General features: G+C 37.2%; 1 long non-coding RNA gene across 1 annotated transcript; it reads left to right on the forward strand.

Annotated features, from left to right (window-relative positions):
* Positions 1 to 428: 428 nt before the first annotated feature.
* Positions 429 to 5,785, forward strand: LOC124860797. Its single transcript, XR_007036442.1, has 3 exons — positions 429 to 484; positions 736 to 790; positions 5,574 to 5,785. It is a non-coding gene; the product is annotated as an uncharacterized LOC124860797 (long non-coding RNA).
* Positions 5,786 to 6,090: the final 305 nt, after the last annotated feature.

The following is a 6,090-nucleotide window of genomic DNA, read 5'->3' on the forward strand; positions in this document are numbered from 1 at the left end:
CCTCCTCAGAATCCACTCAGGTTTTCCAGAGTCCTGCTAAGGACCTAATTGTTTGACTCAAACGTGTTAAAGCAGAGAGACAGTTAAAAGTTGTAGGACACCAGCCCTCAAGGACTGTTTTGTTAAAATAGTGTTTTATTTTTCTTTCTGCTCCGTATTGTGATCTGGTTGCTTGAACAGCTAGCAACTGTTGGTTTTTTGTTAGCTTTCAGAGCTAAATTGGCCTCATTTAAATTTCCCCAAAATAAACATTGTTTCTTACACATGTGTAACAGGGTTTTATTTTAACATTACCATTGATGTAAAGTTTGTCAAAATTTGTTTATTTATTCTTCAAATTCATTTTATTTAATCAACAAGTGATTATTTCCTGACTCTTATTACTACATAAGTTTTTTTTATGTTACGCTTGTCAGTTGGTGGTTACCATAGCAACCAGTAACAGTCAGCTCTTCCCCTTTTTCTGTTGCTGTCTGTTACTGTGGTATGTATGAGGATCAGCTCTGTGTTTTTTTAACAAATATGATTTTTTTAACATATATTTTAGATTAATTTAATTATATACATTGTTTCATATTCGATTTTGCCATATCTTGTATATGTTTTAAACTGTTATTGTAATTCATGTTGTGTATTTCAGCTTTGTTTTATGTAACAACTGCTAACTGTTTTATCAACTGTTCATTTGATTACTCTTTGTTTAGAGTTATTTATTGTATTTTATGTAATGTATAGGGGCGGAAGATGCAGGAGCTGCTAACCACCAACTCGTTTATTTGTCTCTTGTTAGGTATGTTTTACTTTTTTGATACAAAGTAACCCTGTTACAAAGTAACAATTCAGTTGCCAATTGTACGATAGTCTTTGAATGTTAAATATTTGTGTGTAGTCGCTTTCCTTTACCACAATATATGTATTCATTGCTAACTGTGTTAAGTATAATGTAGAATATTAATGTAAATTTGTGTTAAAACCACTATACGATCACAGTCAGCTCTGCCCCTTTTTCTGTTGCTGTCTGTGACTGTGGGGCAGAAGCTGCTGGAGCTGCTAACCACCAACTTGTTTATTTGTCTCTTGTTAGAATAAATACAGAGAGCCAGAATGTGTCTGTTGTGAAGTCAACCTACTGGATCAGAACGAACAAGGAGGGTTACACATGCATATTCACACTGAACTGTGATATCACTGCATTTTCTTTATTGGCTATAGGTTTCAGTTTTATTCTTGTTTTATTCCCCATAAAGGGATTGAGAGCCAGATCTGCAAAGAGTTTGACTGAAAAGTGAAAACTAGATTTTTCAGAACTCCCATTAAAAATGTTCACTGCTAAGAATACAACTACCGATAGATGTTGGAGGAATTGTGGTATGGTTGGTGATCACACACATATCTTCTGGGACTGCCCAAAATTTAAGACATTTGGGAGAATATTAAACAGAAGACTGAAGACATTCTAAGGTGAGATCTCCCCATGGACCCTCTTGTATTTCTGCTGGACACATACTCCAAGGATCTACTAAAAAAAGATCAGTGTCACATATCACATGCTCTATTATTAGTTGCAATGAAGATTATTACCTTAAACTGGATCAAACCCTGTTCATCAACTGTTGCTCAATGGATGCAAAAATTTGAATATGTTTATTTGATGGAGCGTCTGATTCCTCAATTACAAATCAAAATGAAAACATTTTCACAAAAATTGTCTCTTCTATTTGACTAGTTTTTGATGTGTAACCTGACTCTGCATATGTATACTTACTGTGTTTTTTTTAGCCCAATCTCAATACCTTTTTGGATTTTTTCTCTTTTTGTTATCTATGAACTGCCTTTGTTGTAATACCTTGAGGCAATGAAGTAAAAAAATGAAATAAAATTGTGTTGTTCCAAAAATATAGATAAACTGATTAAAATTCTAAAATGCTGCCAGTACCCCTTACTCTGCAAGAATAAAGGTGTAGAAAACAATAAGGAAAAAGACTGTGCCAGACTGTGCACAATTAAATTTATTAGATTAATCTGTATTCCCTACAGCAGTAAAACAGAAATTTATATAAAAAGCTAAAGATGTTTGGTGCTGCAAACAACAATCACATTAATGTCAGATTTTGTTATTCTAAACATACTCAAATAATCCATAAAGGGCTGTGCATATATTAATTACCAAAGCCTAAAGAATATTTAGCTGCATGGAGGAGATGGTAGTACTGTTGCCTTACAGAATACAGAACTACTGTAGCTGTCATAGTATGGTGGTGTTTTGTAGCACCAATGTGCAGACAAGAGCATGGGAGCCCATGGTGAGTTGAAGTCTTTAATGATAAATAAACTGATAACTAAAGAAGAAATAAACAGGACACGGGTAAGGAAGGGACAGGCAAATAGCAGGATCCGGTGGTGAGCAATGAAAATGAGAATTTCAATGCAGAGGCAGGGTGTAGAAATGACCAAAGAACTAGAAGAGCTAATTACATGAAATGTGGAGCAGAATAACTAAAGGTGGGAGGCTAATTAACACACAACTCTTAACATACAGGGATACAAGAAATAAGTAAACAATTGAAAGAACTAAAATAACAGCAACTAAAGAACATGAACAGAAGGGTGCAGAGAAGCAGACAAGAAGGAAACTCAAACACCTAACACAGGCGCATCATGACAGCAGCTCAGATTGCTGAAGAACAGTACATTCTGTGGGAAGAAGGAAAGCTGGAGGAGACAGTGTGATACTTTGGATAATATTCTGCTGGCACAACTCAGATCCTACAATGTGGATGTTACTTTCACAAGTACCACATTGTTGCATACCATGTACAGTTTTTATGGGAACTGTGTTCCCTGATGGCTATAGATTCCTTGCAGCAAAAGAACCCTTCCATAAAGCAAAAAATGTTCATGAATGGTTTGAGGGCCTGAAGAACCAGCTTGAGGCTCCACCTCACAACTCACAGGACTTAAGGGATCTAGGTTTTTGGTGTCTTTTACCAAATAACAGACTTAGGGATCGAATGCCTTGGTGGGTCATGGTTGTGTTGGTACGTAAAAAAGGGGACCAACACACAATTAGGCTGGTGGTCATAATGCCATGCCTAATGTTACCAAAACATTAATATCAGTTATTGATGTAACATCAGTGCATCATTCTGAGATGCTGAAGTACAACAGCAGCTGAGTTAGAGTCCCTAAAAAAACATGAACATGCATCACTGTCTTAACAAACAAAGATATTCTCTCATCTGTGTCAGCATAAAGGCTCAGAAACCAGAAGTCTAATGAGCTCTTTGGTCAAATGTCACGGGGATTAGGTTCCCATCATGGCCATTTTAAAACTGAGATTTAACAAGATCAGAACTGCTGTTTAGAGATTGAATTAAGCTTCTTGTCAGATTGCCTACTCAAAGGAGACAAATGTCATTAACCACATGCAAAGAGATTCAGACTTCATCAATCAAAGCTGCTTTAACATAAATAAAATGTATTATTAAAGTTAATTCTAAAGAACAAAATTTAATGGTGTCTTCTTTCTTCATGAGTCTCCATCTCTGCGAAATTCCTTAGATGTTCCTTTGGATAATTACTCTCTGCCTTAATAGAACTCACTAAGGTTTAAAAAGAGAGAGATGCTCTGCAAAATACTAAAATGTCAAGTTAGTTGTTTTTGTTGTTGTTGTTGTACTAATTCTGTGCAACAGTATGTTTGGTTGTCCAAAGGTAATCAAGATTTAATAGTCTCTGTCAGTTATGAAGCTAGTTATTGTTTTATGAATACCTGCATGGTGAGGTGTGTTTTTACAGAATAGATGAATGGCGCGAATTCACACTGGCGTTTCTAAACAACAAGCCCTGCAAACATATACAGAATAAACACAAAAAACTTATTTTCAAAAAGTTTAATTTTAAATTCTTCAGTCAATAAACTCTTTAACTAGACAAGTAATATTGAACAAAACTGAAGTAAAATTTTAAAGAATAAGGAAAACTAATAAACTACAGGAAGATGTAAAAAGGAACAAGTAAGAATTAACTAAAGTCAATAACCAATATAAAGATGCAGTGATATCACAGTTCAGTGTGAATATGTATGTTTAAGAGCCAAGATTGGTAGAACACAGTTGCTAGGATATCAAACAACCAGATTACAATGCAAAGCAGAAGGGGAAATAAAACATTATTTTAATAAAATAATGTTTTAAAAATCATTTGCTCAAATAAAAGTCAATAACCTTTTGGTCAACTGATTCTTAATGTTGTGTTAACTAGCCATCACAGTTACTGATTGAATGGAGAGGACCACCAAGATGGCGGCTTAAAAACAGATATAGGCTTAACAACAAAAACAATTGTAAAACAATATTTAACAACCCCTCTTAATCCTCTTAATGTATTAATGTACCATTAACCTCTATTAATACAAATATTAATGTATGTATGAGCATTGGCCGCATGATATGGCCAATCGCAACCCGAAAAGAATGAGCTGTGTAGTAAACACAGCAGAACTAATGGCAGCTACCATCTTAGCATTAGCAGAGCTTAAGCTGAAGCTTTAGCATTAGCTGGTTTCTTGCCATCGGTGACTCATACTGGACCATTGCAAGCAGCTTCCATGTGGGTATTTCCACTGTCTCCACCATCATCCCAGATGTGGTGACTGCTATCTGGAACTGCCTAGTGGAAGAGTTCATGGCTGTGCCAGGAGCAGAAGACTGGAGATCCATTGCGGAGGAGTTTGCAGAGCGGTGGAACATCCCTCTCTGCTCTGGTGCCCTGGATTGGAAGCATGTCAGATTAAAGGCACCCCCAACCTCTAGCTCTGTTTTTTAAACTACAAGGGAGACCATGCCATTGTCCTTTTCAAACCCCAAACTCGATCTGCCTCCTGACCAACACCTACCTGGAGCTGACTACAGAGGACCCAGCGCCATATCATTGTGGCAGATGAGGCGCTCCCACTGTGCAGAAATTTGATGCGGCCCTTCCCTGGACGTGGCAGCCTCACCCCACAGCAACGTGTCTTCAATTACCATTTCTTTCGGGCTCGGCAGGTGGTGGAGGCTGCATTTGGAATTTGGTCTGCACATTGGAGAATGTTTCACTGTGAGCTTGAAATCCACCCAGAAGTTGTTGAGAAATGTGTGAAGGTCACTTGTGTTCTCCACAACTTCATGAGGGCTTCTGCAAAGGGGCATGTACGTGCACTTAGGGGAGCTGGAACACACAAAGAACAACTTCCGGGTGTAAGGCAGATGGGGCGAAATATTTGCCCAGAGATGCAACAGAAGCAAGAGAAGCATTCATAGCCTACTTCTGTGGAGAGGGAGTTCTGCCATGGCAGCCCATGTAGTAGTCATGTCCTCCACAGGACTGACCCACAACGGCCCTTTTAAGAGCCACCCATTAAACTAAGAGCCTAGAGCTTAGTATCTATATTTACTTATATATTTTGTTTAGCAGACATAAAATTGAACCAACTGAATGATTACAGTCTAGACATTTTTTCCTTGCAACAGTCCAAACCCATGTTTTACATCATGTTTTGTGCCATTCACCTGTCTCCCTTTTGTTTGCAGAAAATGGCTGCTTGAACTCTTACTGTATCTGGCTTCAGGTTAATCACAAGTTAACTACATGCGCCATCAAGCTTGGCCCTAATTACAGGATAGGGTGAAAGGAAGTAAACTTCCCTCTTTGCTGTGGTGCCCTGGATGGGAAGCATGTAAGATTAAAGGCACCCCCCACCTCTGGCTCCCTTTTTAATAGGGTAACAGGAAGTAAACACACTGCCAACAACTTTTTGACTCTTGTCTATGCTTCTTTTGTTGTATATGGGGTTTTTTATGAACAAAATAATATTTTATAAAAGGTACATTTTTACAGTCACTAAAATTAACTTTTCAACTAATTGACATTATGTGAAAGATAAGCATGATGTGCTTGAAGTAGAAGGTCAAATCTTTAGAAATAAAAGATTCAATGAAAAATATTTTATATACAACCAAAACAACTATTAAAAACCAAAGGAACATTTTTTAAAACTATTTACAATATGTACAACAGGAATTGATAGGACCTTGCTTGGAGGAAGTG

Source organism: Girardinichthys multiradiatus, chromosome 23 (assembly GCF_021462225.1).
Source record: "Girardinichthys multiradiatus isolate DD_20200921_A chromosome 23, DD_fGirMul_XY1, whole genome shotgun sequence".
Classification (NCBI taxonomy): domain Eukaryota; kingdom Metazoa; phylum Chordata; class Actinopteri; order Cyprinodontiformes; family Goodeidae; genus Girardinichthys; species Girardinichthys multiradiatus.